Source organism: Microcebus murinus, chromosome 25 (genome assembly GCF_040939455.1).
Source record: "Microcebus murinus isolate Inina chromosome 25, M.murinus_Inina_mat1.0, whole genome shotgun sequence".
Lineage (NCBI taxonomy): Eukaryota > Metazoa > Chordata > Mammalia > Primates > Cheirogaleidae > Microcebus > Microcebus murinus.
Genome location: NC_134128.1, coordinates 2,287,841 through 2,305,180, shown reverse-complemented (window position 1 = coordinate 2,305,180; position 17,340 = coordinate 2,287,841). Strand labels below are relative to the sequence as shown.

At 43.9% G+C, this 17,340-nt stretch overlaps 1 protein-coding gene across 10 annotated transcripts in view; it reads left to right on the top strand.

The window, feature by feature from the left end:
* The window catches only part of SVIL (supervillin), a 218,663-nt gene that overhangs the window by 15,600 nt on the left and 185,723 nt on the right, over positions 1-17,340 (top strand). For 9 of the 10 annotated variants that reach the window (XM_075997686.1, XM_075997690.1, XM_075997692.1 and 6 more), the window contains exon 2: positions 12,583-12,659. The exons of the other annotated variant lie outside the window; for it this stretch is intronic. The gene's annotated coding sequence lies outside the window, so the exon portion shown is untranslated. The remainder of the gene's footprint in view (positions 1-12,582; positions 12,660-17,340) is intronic. 10 annotated transcript variants of the gene reach the window in all.

Genomic DNA, 17,340 nt, shown 5'->3' with positions numbered 1-17,340 from the left:
GGTATATCTTTTTTCATACTTGTAAACTATTTGTATCTTTATATTAAAGTGCATTTCTTGGTTGAGACATGGTGGTTCATGCCTGCAATTGCAACACTTTGGGAGGCTGAGGCAGGAGGATTGCTTGAGACTAGGAGTTCAAGACCAGCCTAAGCAATATAGCGAGTCCCCCATCTGTAAAAAAAAAAAAAAAATAATAATAATAATAATAAGAAGAAGAAGAAGAATTAGCAAGGCATGGTGGCATATGCCTGTAGTCCCAGCTACTTGGGAGGCTGAGGTGGGAGGATTGCTTGAGTCCAAGAGTTTGAGGCTGCAGTGAACTCTGATTGGGCCACTGCACTTCAGCCTGGGTAACAGAGTGAGACCCTGTCTCTAAAAAAATAACTAACTAACTAACTAACTAACTAACTAAATAAATAAATAAATAAAGTGCATTTCTTGTAGGTAGTATACAGTCAGATCTTTTTTCCCCAGCATGAAAATCAGACTTTTATTAATAATTGTTTTATTTAGACTACTTATATTTCAAGTTACTATTGATATAATTTTAATTGTATTGTCTTACTATTTGTTTTCTAGTTCTCCTGTCCTTTTTTCCCTTTTCTTGTTTTTTCTGCCTTCTTTTGGATTGAGTATTTTTTTATGATTTGATTTTCTCTCCTTTGTTAGCTGATTAACTATATCTCTTTTTTAAAGTTATTTTAGTGGTTGCTTTAAGATGTAAAGTATACATCTATAACTTATCACAGTCTACCTTTAAGTGATGTTATGTCACTTCACAGCTAGTATAAGAACCTTAAAATACTTCCATTGTGGCCTTTGTATTATTGTTATACATTTTACTTTTATATATGTGATAAACTCCACACTAATTATTATTATTTTTGTTTGAGAAGTCACTTCTCTCTTAAAGAGATTTAAATGATAAGGGGGAAAATCTTAGATATTTACTCAGTTGCCATTTTCATTGTTCTTCATTCCATGTATATATGTATATATATGTATATCCATATTTTCTATGTATATCCATGTTTCTACCTGATATCAATTTCTTTTTACTTAAAAGGACTACCTTTAACATTTCTTGTTATGCAGGACTTTTGGCGATGAATTCTTTCCACTTTTATGTGTCTGATATAGTCCTTATTTTGCCTGTATTTCATAAGTACCGTGCACTAACCTATTGTGCAACTGGAGCTACACCTTTATTTTTGAGAGATGTTTTTGCTGGTTGTAGTCTTCTAGATTGACAATTTTTTCCTTTCAGTTCTTGAAAGATGCTGCTTCACTTTGCATTGTTTTTGACATAAAATCTGCTATCATTCTTATCTTCGTTTCTCTATATGTGATATATCCTTTTTCTGATTGTTTTTAAGATTTTCTTGTTTATCATTGGTTTTGAGCAATTTGCACTGTGCCTTGATGTATGCTATTTCTTGTTCTTGGGGCTAGTTGAGCTTCTTGGATCTTTGAGTTTATATTTTTATTAGGTTCGGGATATTTTCAGCCATTATTTCCTCAAATAATACTCTCTTCCCCATGAGGACTCCAAACTGCTTGAAGTTGTCTCCACAGCTCATTCGTGTTCTGTTCATTTTTAACATTTTCTTTTCTGTTTTCACTTTGAATGTTTCTGTTGCTATTTCTTCAAGTTCACTAATCTTTTTTTCTGAAGCATATGCTTGCTATTAATCCTATCCTGTGTATATTTCATCTAACACATTATAGATTTTTATCTCGAGAAATTTGATTTGTGTTTATATCTTTTGATATAATATTTGATATATATTTATATTTGATATATATTTATATCTCTACCTAAAATCTTGAGTATCTGTCCTTGTCTGCTAATTCTATTCTCTGTCTTAACTCTTGGACAGTTTCAGTTGATTGACATTTCACCTCACTGTGGCTAGTATTTTCCTGCTTCTTTGTATGCCTGGTAACTTTTGATTGGATACCAGACATTATGCTGTTATATTCCTGGGTTTTGGAAATATTCTTGAGCTTTATTTTGGGATCTAGATAAACTATTTGGAGAAAGTTGATGCTTTTATATCTTACTTTTAAGGTTTGCTAGCTGAGACTGGAGCAGTGCTCAGTCTAGGGCTACTTATTCCCTACTGTGGGGGCAACATGTGAGTGCCCAGTGCCCTGTAATTATGAGTTTTTCCAGTCTGTCTGGTGAGGACAGTCACTGTGTTGCATCAGCACAAGACACTGTTATCTCTAATCATTTATGGTTGTTTTTCCCCAGTTACAGGTAGCTTGCTCACCCATGGGCGCTGAGTACTTGAGAATTAAGATCTCTGGAGTTCTCTCTCTATGCAGTTCTCTCCTATTTGGTACTCTGTCCTACAAATTCTAGCTGCCCGTGTCTCCCCAGACTCTCAGCTCTGTATCCTCAAATCAGGGAGTCTGCTGGGCAGGGAGCGGGGCAATCATCGACTCACTTCCTTCACTTCCTGATGTCCTGTGTCCTGAAAAACCATTATATCATATGTTTTGTCTGGTTTCTCTCCTCCTCCTCCTCCTCCTCCTCCTCTTCCTCTTCCTTCTCCTCCTTGGTTGTCTCAGGCAAAAGGGTTTCCTATTTCTTCATCTTGGCCCGACTTGGGAATTTTGTTAAAATTCAGACTCTATTCAGTAGGTTTTGGCTAGGGACTGAGAATCTACATTTCTAAGTAACTTTCAGATGATATCAGTTCTTCTGGAAACTGATTACCAGGATCTCTAACTATTCAATAGGCATATAATGTGATCCACATATGTACATTTAAATTTTCTAGTAATTGCATTAAGAAAGTCAAAAAAGAAACATAAAATTAATAATATATTTTCTTTAACCCAGTCTACCCCAGATGTTATCCTTTCACATTTTATAACTTTTTTTGTAGTATGTCTTAAAATTTGTTCTGTATGTTGTAGTTACAGCAGCTCTAAATTCAAACACTACATTTTAATCTGAATACTTTGTCTGTATTTACCTTTCATAAAATTTATCATTGAAAAAGTAGATTTGTGTAACCCAGTTCCAAATATACTTAAGTCTTCCAATAACTGAATCAAGTGACAAAAGGTCATTTTCCTTTCGTATTTGCATCCAAATTGACAAAACCAGTTCATCTTTTTTAGAAGAATTAAATTGACTTTTTGAAACAAAATATCAGTTTCAAAACTACATCTGTTCAAGTTATGTAAATTCACTAACTTTTATGCCAACTTATAATTAATTACTAACATCAAATTCAAAGGAGTATTATAAAATCTGAAAACCAAGTCTAAGTTTATCAATATCAAGAAAATATTCTTTAGGTTTTCTTGTAGATTCTGAAGGCAGTTTATATAATGCTTTTGATTTCAATGAAATCTTCTGGATATTGATTCAAGTGGCAAAAGTGTATAAAATCATCTTTACTTGTCTTATGAAAAGTATCAGTTTTGACATAAATTCTCCTGCCTGTCTAGCTAAGTCACATATAAGCTTTTCATTTCCTTGGAGCTTCAAATTTAGCTTTTTCATGTGTAGTGTGATATCTGTGCACAAGATAAATCACACTGCTTATTTTTGTCTTCATTGAGTATTTGACAGGCATTCTTTTTGTGTAAAGAAAATCTTGATTTGAAGTTAACTGTACAGTGAATCTTTGTAAAAGTTTTTCTGTGACTCAACCAGGGATTGTTGGCAAAGAAGAAATGGTTTTCTATTTCTTTCAGCAGTTCCATAAACTGGTTGAAGAATCCAAGATGTTTTATAGCTGGCCAAAGTTACAAGCTGAGTTGTTAAAAATCATTAAAAGAATTTTTTGTTGGCCATTTAATTCTGATTTGGATGACTTCCATCTTCCTTTTTTTGACTTTTGAGAGGAAACAGCATCAAATTCACTATGTTTTTGCTGAAATTGTCTCTTAATATTGTCTTCCTTATTATCTTTGATTTTTCTGATACAACAAATAGCTTTCTCATTTTGTTCTGCCACAGCAAATTATAACTGCCATTGATTATGATGTTTTTTGCTTTCCTTCCCCTCCCATTTCTTTTTTCCTTTACTGTTCTAATTGTACTATCAGCTAATACTAATTGTAGTGTTAGCTTCTGTATCTCCACTTGATTTAGCATCAGTACTAAGACTTTGTTTTAAATTTGAACGTTTGACCATATTTATTTTATAAACTAGAGAAGTGCTTCAATTATATCTTAATTAAAATAAGTATTTTGATTTAAATACTAATTATGATGTACATAATCATCACTGTAACTTGTGCTGTCTGTGTAAAATATTCAAGTGAACACATCACAGTATTACATCAGTGTGCAGAAGAAAAGTTGTTTAAACTGAATCACTGTTGATTCCAAGTAGTTCAGTGATGGATTCATGCGTAGACACATGCACTGGAATGCACCAATAGCATTTTAAATAATATAGTATTTAAAGTGAAATACAATTCTACCTAAGCAATGCATTTCTTTTTAATGGAAAATATTTACACTGCTTACATTTTAAAATTTATTCATTTATTTATTTATTTTGAGACAGGGCCTCACTCTGTTGACCAGGCTAAAGTACAGGGGCATCATCATAGCTCACTGTAACCTCAAACTCCTGGGCTTAAAAATCCTCCTGTTTCAGCCTCCCATGTAGCTAGGATTGCAGGCATGCACTAGTTTTTTTTATTTTTTGTAGAGATGGAATCTTGCTTTTGCTCAGGCTGTTCTTGAACTCCTGATCTCAAGCAATCCTACTACCTCAGGCTCCCAGAGTGCTAGGATTACAGGCGTGAGCCACTGTGCCTGGCCTAGTTTTTAAATTTAAATAAAATCAATTAAAATTAATTAAAAGTCAACTTTCAGTTTCTCAGTTGCACTTGCCAATTTAAGTAGTCACGGATGGCCCTTGGTTCTCGTACTGGACACACAGGCCAGGAGCTATTTGCCTTTAAACCCAGGGACGTCCTATCAATACCTAAATCGTTTCTCACTTTCCTTGCCCAGCAGCTGCTTGTCTGTTCCTATAGCACTTAGGAATTTCAGGAGGGTGGCAAAAGAAATCTCGTATAGTTAAGTGGCCTCTGAAGAACTCATGACCATGCCTCAGTGATTGGACGACTTCCCATTGTGCTAGGCTGTTAGGAAGGTCTTGGGGTGAGAGTTTGACCTCAGGCACAGTCTGTGGCTTACAATTAAGGGTAGCTTGGGCCAAGGCCAAGGCCGAGTTTATAGGTCAACGACATCTGCTCTTCTTCCCATGGGCTGCTCACTGATGTCCTCTGGAGCAGCCTGACTCGGACTTGGTTGGGTGGGAATTCTGTGGGCAGAGGCAGCATTCCAGTGGGTTCTGGAAGAAGCAGGTTTCATTTTCACACCATTCATGAAGGTGTTAGGGGGAAAAGTGCCCTTTAGCTAAGTTAGCTGAGTATGTTTTCAAACCTCCATCTCAATGAAGAAGAGAAAATACAATGGTTGATTTCTGTGTTAGAAAGAAAATAATGATGTAAAACATTCTAGAATTCAGAAACCAATTTATGAACAGGACGCTGTGTTCAGAGTGGCTAGCCCCAATTCTGGTTAGTGCCACCTTGCTTCATTAAATCCTGCCTTCCCTTCTCTGTTCTCTTTTTAAAATCAGTTTATATCCTGACGGCTGACATGTTTGGGAATACGTTGCTCTGTGTCATATTTTTGTACTGTCTGCACAAGAAATTCAGGATGTTTACTGAGATCTTAGGCTTCTCAAGCTTTTTCTTTTGTGCCTGATGCTCCTCAACTTTCTTTATCTTCCAAACATGTGCTCTGTGCTTTGTATGTTGCTGTATGTTCAGATAGAGCTTAATCAATAGCTATTCATTACTTACAAAGTACAAAGTACGCTTGGTAACACTGGATATAGTATGCTCTAGAATCCTAAAGAGAGAAGAGAAAAAGAGTACTTTGCACTCTTTGATTTTTTATTTTTTTCTATACCCCCACTCCGGTATTAGAAATTAGAAACCAGATTCATGGTGAATCTGTCCAATGAATTGACCTCACCTCATGATGTTTCTAAAGAAAATAACAAAATCTAACCCTATAGTCAACTTTTTTGAGGTTTAAGTGTTGTTTCATTACTGTAGGTACATTATTTCAAACTGTGTCTCATAACGTCCCTCAGTAGAGATGACTCAGCCTAGTTACCCAGCATCCCAGTGGGTGCCTCTGCGGTGGCAGGAACCCTGAGCTTCCCGGCCCTGGTGTGTTTCTGACGCCATCTAGCTGAGTAGCCTTGGGCAAGTAACATGAGACCTCCAAGCCTAATTTTTCCTCTTTTTGGGGTAGGAATTAGATTATGACAGTTTCCCAGACTGTTCCACCGGACACTAGTGGCTCTTGATATATTGCTAGTTGGGTGCTTCTCTGATGTATTGGAGCAAATTGAAGAAATGCTGTATACTACATGCTACTTCCATATTGGGTATTCTAAGCTCTAAGCACTTTAGAGCCTACAAGAAGCCTTGAAATAAAGAAATCTGCTTAGCATCATTAAACCTAGAATTTTGTAAACTCTTTGTATGTGGAAACCCCCTTCTCTTTTGAAGGGAAATCTTCAAGTATATTGGGGGATCCTGTAGTCCAGAGTTTGGGAGATGCTGGACTAGATCAGAGGTCAGAAAACAATAGCCCACAGGCCAAATCCAGCTTGCCACCTGTCGTGTCAATAAAGTTTTATTGGAACACCACCACACTTACGCATTTATGAACTGTCTGTTTGCCCTACAGTAGCAGAGCTGTGCAGCTACAACAGAGATCGTATGGTCCACAATGCCTGAAATATTTACCATCAGGTTATTTACAGTAAAAAATTTGTTGACTCTTGCACTAGGTGATTATTTTCAAAGTGACTCATGAACACAGTTGTAAAAAAAATCAGATAGTGGAGAAAAAGAAAAATTACGCTGGTAATAAAAAGCAGCAGTTTTATTCCAAGAGCGATGCATTTTTAATGGTTCCTATTCTTTCAGTGGTCACTACTTCTATAACTTTTTACTCAGCACTTTTTGATGTATTTGTTTTATCTACTGGCTTTGCTACAATAGATGAAGTTCACATGCACAGAGACATGCACAGCAACTTAGTTTTATCAGTGTATGAATTCTTCTGTTGGTTACCTTTGCCATTTTAATATTTATAAACCTCTGTATCTTGTTCCATTGACTTCCCACCTTTTATCTCAAGTGCCACATTTTTCAAGGGGAGGATACCACCAGCCTTCTGTCTGCCACTCTTCTTCTCTTGTCCAAAACCTCAGCTATGCTGTTACTTTCACAGTGTTGAGTTTGACAGTGTGAGCCTTCTCCATCTGGAAATATATTATTTGCTTTGTCCATCAGTTGAGTCTAAAGGTCGTAAGCCAATGAACAGTGTTAATGTAAATGTTGTCTGTAGCAGGGCCCAGTAGCAGGCTGTGATTATATTTCCCATCTATAATCTACAACTACAGCATTCCTCAAAGGAGACAGTTCTTAATGTCTTTTTCAAGTGGGTTTATCCTGTTAAATTCACCAGCTGCTCAATGGCACATTTGGACCATGTCTTTCTTATACTTTGTTGGTGGAATCTGTTTTCCCTTGAGTTTTTTATTGCTCTGACTTTATTTTTTCCTTGCCTTGTTGAGGGAAGAATCCTGCCTCCTTTCCAGTACCCTTAATGTCCTCCAGTTTATAACTCATTTGTCTGTTGCTTGGAATAAAGCCTTTCTTCTTCAAGATGTTCTTTGTGGAGCCCGCTCGTTGATGTACTCGTCGCTTCCTAGGCCTGAGGCTGTTAATTTCCCTTGAATTCTAGGCTTTGTGCTACTGTGTCTTGTATGCTACATTTCTCTTTTCTTGTGTTTTACACTCATTTTGGTGAAATAGAGTCTCACATGACTTCCTTAGATTGAGGTAAATTTTGTGAGTCTTACTTTGCATATTTCTCTGGGTACTGTGACTGGTTTGGATTTATAGGTGTGAATTTATTTTTTTCTTAAACTTCAGAAATCTTGCTCTATTGTTGCTGATTTGAAAAGACACAAGATGGTCTGATTTTTTTTTTTTAAATCTTTTTAGTTGACTCTTCTTTTCTTTTTGGAAGCTCCTAGAGTTTCTCCCTTTCTCTTATTCCTTGGTATTCAGCAATATTTTTAATACAGTTATACAGTTATTTGACTGCGGAGTGTCTGCGTATGAGTCTTTTCTATTTATTGAGTTTGGAAGTTAGTGGGTATATCAGTCAGGGTCTATTCAGGGGACAAAACGCACACAAAAAATTGAACAGGGAAAGCTTAAAGAATTATTAATTGGTAGCAGGGGATTAACCACTAAGAGGTTAGCAGGGGATTAACTATTAAGAGGAAAAGAAAACTGTAAAGAATAGACCAGCGGCACATGCCGTGAGCACCCCCTCCCTCTGTGTCTGAGAAAGGATGAAATTTGTAAGCAGCTGCCCCCAAAGCTGAAATTCCGATCTCCTTGGAGAGAGGCATGGCTCTGTGGCCCACTGTGGCAGCACAGGGCCAGGTGCTGCCTGCGGCCCATATAGGGTCCCACCGGATAAGCTGCTGAGGAAACCACTAGGAAGCCATCCACCTGCTGGGTGCCTGCAGGACTTGCTGAGAAGCCTACTACCGTGTTTCTCTGAAAAGAAGACAGGGCCTTATATTTATTTTTCCTCAAGAGGACACTCTAGGGCTTATTTTCAGGGGATGTGTTTTTGTTTTTTTTTTAAGTACGGTACAACAACCTACATTTATTCAAATATAGTTAAGTTGTCCTCTTCTGGAACCTCATCATCACTCTCCAAACCCCAAATTCCATCCTGAATTTCTTGCGACTCTATTTCCTTTAGAACCATTGCCCCCAATCTCTTCTGTCCAGCAATAGAGCTCTCATGGGGCAGATGAGAAGGGCTGCTCGTGTTCTTTAGGGCTCCAAGACGAAATGCATGGGTTGTGCAGATATGCTGCATAGCCACGTATCACTAGGTCTTATTTTCAGGGTATGGCTTATATTGCCCAAATTCTTAGAAATCCTGCTAGGGCTTATTTTATGGGTAGGACTTATTTTTGGGGAAACATGGTAGGTGCTGGGGAAACTGGCTGGAGACCTCACAGGTTGGCTGTGCTGAATTTTTCTGGGAAGCCACCTGCTGGGGAGCCTGTCAGGCTTGCTGGAAACCACCTGCAAAGGTACTGTCAAAACCCACTGGGGTGGATGCCCCTGAGAATTCCACATGCCGCCGAGTGCCGCAGGAGAAGGCTGGGAGAGCATACCCTGTAGGAGAGAAGCCCATCCCTTTGCACAGCCCCTGCGGTACCCTGGTACCCTCAACCAACAAAGCTTAACCATTTGTCAGCTGGCAAAGGAGAGACATTTACCAGGCCCAGCTCCAGTATCACAGAGGAGGGCAAAGAAAGCTGGCTTTGCAGCTGAGCGGGAACACATTGGAACCCAGCACAGTCTTTAAGTCTAACAACTCACTTGTCTCTTTAGTGCAGGGAAGTCTTCTCATACAGATTGATACAGATTGAGCATCCTTAATCTGAAATCAGAAATGCTCCAAGATCTGAAACTTTTTGAACAGTGACATGATGCTTAAAGGAAATTATCATTGGAGGGTTTCTGATTTTGGATTTTCAGATCAGGGATGCTCAACCAGTAAGTATGATGCAGTTATTCCAAAATCTGAAAAAATCCGAAATCTGAAATACTTCTCATCCCAAGCATTTCCAGTAAGGGATACTCAACCTGTATTATTTCTTTGATAATTTCCTCCTATTTTTCCCCACTGTTCTATGGTTTTTAGAACTTCTGTTAATCAAATGTTAGTCTTCCTGGATTTGCCTTTTATCTTTTCTTTGATTTTTCATGTCATTATTCTTTTGCTCTGTGTTCTGAGAGACTTCTTTAACTTTTTACTCTTCTACTGAAGGTTTTATTGGGTAATCATCTTTCAAAAAAATTATATTAACTATTTTTTGTTTTCACATTGTATATTTTTCATAGCTTTCTGCACTATTTTTCTTTTATAGTTGCGTGTTTTGTGGTTATATTCATCTTCCAGTAGTGTGTCAAAATCTTTTGTTTTCTGGTGACTCGTTTTTCTCTTTAGTAGTGTACATTTACACATTTTTCTAAAGTTATTTTTTCCATCATTTTAGTAGGCCAGACTACCTGAATTTAAATTGCAGCTCTGATATTTCCTAGCTGCGTGATTATTTTAAGCCTTCATTTTCTCATCTATAAAATGGGAATGATAATAGTGACCTATGTCATAAGGGTTATGAGAATAAGTGAAATAGTTTATGAAACTACTAAACACAGTGCCTGGCATATACTCACTGCTTTTAAAGATAGCTTTAGCTACTATGATCTGTAAACATGCCACGTTATTTTAAACTGATTATAATCCATTTAGTTATTATTTAAAAGGGACTTCTGATCTGTGAAGTACTATTTCTTTGGTAATTTTATTGCTACTGCTATTGCTGCCACTATTACCATTACTACCACACATATCTTCAAACAAGCATTTGTAGGAATTAGCAGAAATTTGGTTTAAATGCAAAATTAATGGCATGAGATTTGGAGACATTTAAATTTTTCTTTTGTTGGAATTTTTCTTGCCACTTTTTAAATTTTGAAAATGTTTAAACCTATAGAAGAGTGAGGAGAGTCTGTAGCTATCTCCCTCTGCCTTTTTTCTGTAAGGACACTGGTGACTACAAGGAGCCCATCCAGATAATTCAGGAAAATTTCCTTATCTCAAAATCCTCAGCTTTTTCACATCTGCACAGTCTGTGATATCATCCACAGGTTCCAGGGATCAGAATATGGATATCTTTTTGGGGTCTATTATTCAGCCAACGACACATATCTTTTTCCTTTTGACCATGAATATTTATGCAGCCTATGTTAACATTGACTATACTGAAAGTCTCTTTGGGAAAGTTGCAAATTGAAGGAGAAAATGGTCCCCTAAGTCTTTCCTCTAATTACTGATATCCAGAGATAAAGAACTTCTGATACTTCAAGGTTTATTATATTACACATATTCAAAAATATAATTGTGAAGCTCTCATTCTTAAGTCTATTTACACTTCAAAAGGTTTTTACTTTAAAAACTAGCACCAAATGTACATGGTTGGTTTAAACAGATTCATTGCAAGCATCTCAATCTAGTGCATAAGTGAGGGGTCATTTTTTAGATTGTCTCTTTAAATGTATTAGTATTTAAAGTTAAAGTAGTCCACCCTTGCTCCACTCCTCAGGACTGTGGAGTGGTATCTGTGCTTGTCTTTTGGTTTCCGAGGGTAGGTCTGGGGTCACCCTGGCTTATCTTCAGGGATGGAAGGAAGAATCCAAGGGGCAGTGAAATCGAACAGGCACCCGAATGGCCAGCACAGGGTTACGGGTGGACGTCAGTTTCACCGGTCAGTGATTATCTTGGTTGTGAATGAAGTGAGCAATTTGGGGAAAATGATCAATAACCTGAGAAATTAAATTTTAAACGGAACTTGGTGAACAGATATTGAAGACCTACTTTGCATGGGGACCAGTGTTAGATGCTTTGGGAGAGTAAAAAGGAAAAAATGAAAGCATGAGAAAGTAAAAGTAATTCCTGCTGGTGAGAGAGGCGTGGTGTGGACATTTCAAAAGGATTGTAGAGCAACACATTTGATTGCACGGTCGGTGCCCGCTCGGTTACTGGGGGAACACACACACACACACACGCACGGGAAAAGCTAAGGATTTAGGAAGCCGAGGGAGTGCTACAGACTTGGAAAACTTAGCAGGAGAACACGGGTCTGGCTGAGAGGAGAGTGGCGGTAGATTGAGGCCGGTAGGCAGGAGCCCACCTCAGGGCACAGGGAGTGCCCGTGAACTTGGATGTTAAACCCGCCTGGCAGGTACCTCGGCGGAGAGAACTTTGCCCTCACTGCACCTTCCGGGCTGCTTTCTCGGAGCCACCTCGGAGTCCCAGCCGGGATTGGGATACCACACTGCAGGTGCCCTCCCCACGGGCGAGTCCTGTGCTTCCCTGTGGACGGATGGTGCTTCCTTCTGGCCCTGCGAGGCCACTGGTGTGTGGCCCCCCTCAGCAGAGGTCACCTGCTGGTCCCACGTGTCCACTGCCATGCAGGCCCTTTGTTGGGAGCCCAGCCCCGGAGGCTGCTGGGGCTTGCTGGGAGCACTGGCCTACAGGCCGGTGTCCCGCCCTCCTCCCTCTCTGCGCCACTTGTCACCGGAGCACGGAGCCTGAGTGCGGGGGGAGCTCAGCGTGGAAGATGCCATGTCGAGAGTGGGGTTTCTGGCACCGGATGGCAGAGATGGCAAAAGGCCTGATGGTCCCTCAGCAGCAGGGCCAGGGGAGGGGCGCGCCAGTGCCCAGCCTCTGCTGTCTGCCCCATGGTGACCTCAAACAACTTGGCCCAGAGATACTTTAAAATGCCAATAAAAACCATAAAAATGGAGGAATAACCCTAAATCTGTCTCAGTTAGAACTTTTCTTGTTCTGTTTTTATTATACAAAAACCAAGCTCCCTCTTTCTTCTGTATTAAAAATAGGTGCCCACGGAGTCCTTCGCCTGCACCGGGCTCTTCGCAGTTCTGAACTGTTCTCGACTGAGACCCTAAGATCCAGGGTAGGTTCTTCTCTGTTTAACAAATGTTTATTTGTGAGGCAGCCTATCACGTTCTGTTAGAATCTGCGCCAAGTCCCCAAGCCAGTAAGCCCCCGTTCCTGTCCCCCAGTCTGGCGCTGGCCGTGGGAGGCAGGCGCACAAGGAATGGAGGTGTCAGGGGTGGTGCGTGGGGGCTGTGCGCTGGGAGCAGCCAGCTCCCGCCTGGTGAGCAGATCAGTCCAGACATGCTTCAAAGCCATCCAAGACCAAAGGTCTGCGGGCTGTCTGTTTAGGGACTCATTTTCAGTGTCTCCAGCACAGGTTTTGAACGGGGGGCTGTCAGGGTTGCCCAAGCACACAGAACCTTGCCTTTCTTATGAAAGGGAATAACTTCATTGCTAATTCTCACCGCAGTCTGAGAAGCCTCCGGAACGTGAGGTCTGAGCTAACCTCCTGATTGCAGCCGCTGGCCCGCTGTGTCGCAGGGTGTCTGGGCGGGAAGCAGCCTGCAGCGCAGGGCTGTCCTCTGCCACGGACACCAGCAGAGGTCGCGCTCAGGCTTTGAGCTTGGATCTGACCGACACGCAATGCTGCAGGACCCCTTCCAGTCATGCTGCTGGGTGCGGGTTTTCTTTTTCGCTTTCATTAGTTTTTTAGTCATGATGGAATATGTGTTTAAAAAGTGGCACTACTCTGTCCTTTATGAGGCTTTATCATGGGGCAGTGCATTGTGACACACTTTTAAGGCTCTTTATATTTTTTAATCTGTGATCATATCCTGTCTGACATGAGATAATTCATTAAAAATATTTTATTTGATCTTCCAAATTTATTGGAAGGCCAGCCACAAAAGATAACTTGTAGCCTTATAATTAAAACATTTACTTATAAGATTTGAAGTATCAAGTTGGAATGATTTTCTGCAACACATACGTAACTATTTTGTGAGTGTATTTGTGATGAGTTATTTCCTATAAAAATGAGGACTCTTGTCTTAATAGGAAATGGTATCGGATACAAATTTTTTATTTCCCTATTTTTTAAAAAAGCATTTAGTTTCTTGAGGAAACTTGGGTGTTATACATCTCTTTCCCGTGCCCAACTAGCTTAAGCAAAATATGGAGTTTGTTGGCTCACATAGTAAGAAAATCCAAGGATAAAGCTGGCGGCAGATGAAGCTCCGACGTCCTTTGGGCTTTGGTCCCACCTCCCGTGCGGGCTGGGCTGGAGAGCTGGCTGCTGTGGCTCCAGGGCTCCACCCCAAGGGGAAGACGAGAGACTTTCTTCTAGTGCTACTAAGTGGAGTCTTTTGGAAGGGATCTCTTTGGCTAGGGCCTGTGCCCACTGCCCTGGCAGAGGGGTGGGGTCCCATCCGTGCAGTGAGGGCTGGATGGAACGTGGCGAGGGGAGGAAGAATTTCCAGATGAAAAGCGGAGTATGAGGCAGATAGAAAGTACTGACCACTGGTGGAGGCAGCGGGGTCCCTGCGCATGCGCACCGCAGCCCTGCGGGGCTGGGGTGTGTGCGGAGAGGCAGGCACCCATGTCGGCCCCTTGTCTCCTTCCTCCTTCGGATAATAATCAGGCCAGTTATGGGCTATGGGGCAGTGCTTCTCAAACTTTTTTTTTAAGTACCCAAATAGCCGAGAAGAATGAGCTGGTGCTTGCAGGTGAGGGGCAGGGCTGCGAGGGACAAACGCCCAGTCCTTGCTCACGTGAAGAATGTCTTCACCGCTTTATAAGCGAAGGGAGGGGATTCACTTAGGGGGACACCTAGATTTCTACCTGTGACATTTTCAGGCTCCTGTGGGCGATACGATTTTGCAAGTGCACCTTTTTGGTGAGAGGGTGTTCTTCAGGTCACCTGGTCGGCCAGAGCGCCTGCGGGAAGCACTCACCAGGCGGTTGGGGAGAGCATGGCTAACGACAGCCTTTCCCCGCATTGCCGCCGCGCACGGACGCGGTCAGGGGCTCCGACGCGGTCAGGGGCTCAGCGATCCCACGGCACCTTCCTCGCCCAGTTCTCAAGCGCCGCTGTGTCCCCGCGGCACCCGCCGGGTCCGCACCACGGTGCCCTCCGTGTCCGCCGTGTCCCCACGGGCCCTCCGTGTCCGCACCACGGGCCCTCCGTGTCCGCCTTGTCCGCGCGGCGCCCGCAGTGTCCGCCGTGTCCCCATGGTGCCCGCTGTGTCCGCACAGTGTCCGCGCGGCGCCCGCAGTGTCCGCCGTGTCCCCATGGTGCCCGCAGTGTCCGCACAGTGTCCGCACGGCGCCCGCAGTGTCCGCCGTGTCCCCATGGTGCCCGCAGTGTCCGCACAGTGTCCGCACTGCGCCCGCAGTGTCCGCCGTGTCCCCATGGTGCCCGCAGTGTCCGCACAGTGTCCGCGCGGCGCCCGCAGTGTCCGCCGTGTCCCCATGGTGCCTGCAGTGTCCGCCGTGTCCCCATGGTGCCCGCAGTATCCGCACAGCGCCCGCAGTGTCCGCCGTGTCCCCATGGTGCCCGCCGTGTCCGCACGGCGCCTGCAGTGTCCGCACAGTGTCCGCACGGCGCCCGCAGTGTCCGCCGTGTCCCCATGGTGCCCGCAGTGTCCGCACGGCGCCCGCAGTGTCCGCCGTGTCCCCATGGTGCCCGCAGTGTCCGCACGGCGCCCGCAGTGTCCGCGCGGCGCCCGCTGTGTGGCGCAATGTGTGTCCCGCCCGCCGTGCAGCCTGGGCCCAGCGTCTGCTACAGATGCCTGCGTTTTCGGCCCCTCTTTAGGTGAAATCTTTTACTTCATCTACGTTTTTACTGTGTATTGTATCAAATGTTTGCATTCAGAAGAAAAATAGCAATTCTGTCCTGAGTCTGGAACCTCCTTTCCCTGGCAATCGAGGGCCCGTTGACGTAGAGTGAGCTTTTAAAGTCCCGTCCCAGTCCCTTACAGACGTGTCGAAAGGGAGGGTTTGGAATCCAGACCGCTGCGCAGTCTGTCTGGTTTTCTTCACAGCCATTGTCCCCAGCCCGTAAATGCCCCGAGGAGGTTTGGAACCCCCTGGCCTTCAGGTGCCCAGCCCGGCCCGGCAGGCCTTCCGCAGCCCCGCGGGGACGCGTGCCCGTCCGGCCGCGCGGCCAGGGCTCCCCTCCAGCCAGCCCCTCGCCAGCGGGCTCGGCAGACCTTGCCGGGAAACCTTGGCCAGTAAGGCTGGCCTCGCGGGTCCTGAGCTGTCCTTAAAAATAAAGCGACTGCACCGCAGTCGTCCAGTTGTTAAAATCCACCCTTTTATTCCACGGCTGGCTGTGATCCAGCCTGTCGCCCAGCGGTTCAGATCCCTCTGTTGAGCCATTGGGAGGTGCGGTTTACGGTGCCCTCCGAGCAGGGTGCTGCGCCGCCGGCCGCCTGCGGGACAGGTGCGCGCGTCGCCGCGGAGCGTCACCGCTGCCGCCGCTGCGCGCTCTCTAGATCCCCAAACAACACTTGAAGAAAACAGCTTTGAGTTTATATGAGTGGTTTTCTCATTGTCTGTATCTAGTCCCTAGACTTCTTTTTATATACAAAAAATGAAAAATGCAATTGATTTTCCCTCGAAATTTGTCTGTTTTTTTGGAGTGAGAAGGTTCATGCAGCAGGGGCTGCTCACAGGAGACATCAGAGTCAGTCAGCCTCCAAAACTGCCAATTAGTATTTTAAATAAGCAGCAAGTGCCCCGGGGTTTGCTGTGGTTCCCGGCTGCGGAAGCCCTCGTGTTGCAGGTCTGAGCTCCGGGTCCGTCTCTCTTGCGGCGGACCGGCCTCTCCCGACCTCCAGCGGGACCGCCGCCCTCCCCGCAGCCACAGCCGGAACCAGGCCCGCGCAGCGGGAGGAGAGTGGCGGTGCGCCAGCAAAGCTCGTCTGTGTTGACAGCGCGCCCCATCCCTGCATCGCTGCCTGAGCCCTGTCTCCCTGTCCCTGGAGAAATAGTCTTCTGTAAAGCCAGTCCCTGATGCCAAACATGTTGGGGACTGCAGCTGTAAACCCCCAGAGCCCCACTCGACTAGAGTTCCCTACTCTGTGCGGTTAGAAGTAGCTTGCACCGTGGGGCGTGGGGAGAGACGCAGCGTCCCTCCGCCGCTGTCTTGGGAGCCTGCCGCTGGAAACGCCGGCTCCTGGCTTCTGCTGTGCGGCCCAGCGCCCTCTCGTCTGGCGCTCCCCTCATTCCAGCTCTTCTTCAGTTTTCCTTAGCCCCTTTGGTCATATTAACAGAGCATTAAACTGTATTTTTGGAAATCCTGCTGATACTGCTGTGCTAACAACAGCATATTAATTTTTTATTCCCCTCTTTGTTGCTATCTCGGCCAGTGCAGCGGGAGTCTGGGGCGGCCTGTGTGCGGTGGCAGGACCATGCCGCCGCAGGGCCTCCTGGACTCCCCGCACAGACCCAGGAAGCGGGAATTCCAGTTTTACCTCTCTCTCCCCCTCTCTCTCCATCCATCCATCCAGCTCAGTTACTATGTGGCTTAGGGCAAAACGCCTAAAATGGGGGGAATGATTTAGGGATGAATGAAGATTCGGTTCATGTTGTTAATGAACTTTTATAGGCCACGCACATGTGTTTCCACACGTAGGGACAGCTGCGGGGACCCTGGCTTTCTCACTTTGAAGAAGGCGTCAGCATTCAGGAAGAGTGCTTTGGGGACGGTTTCGGGGAAGGTGGGTGCTGGCTTCGTGCGTGTGTGGCGTCTGCAC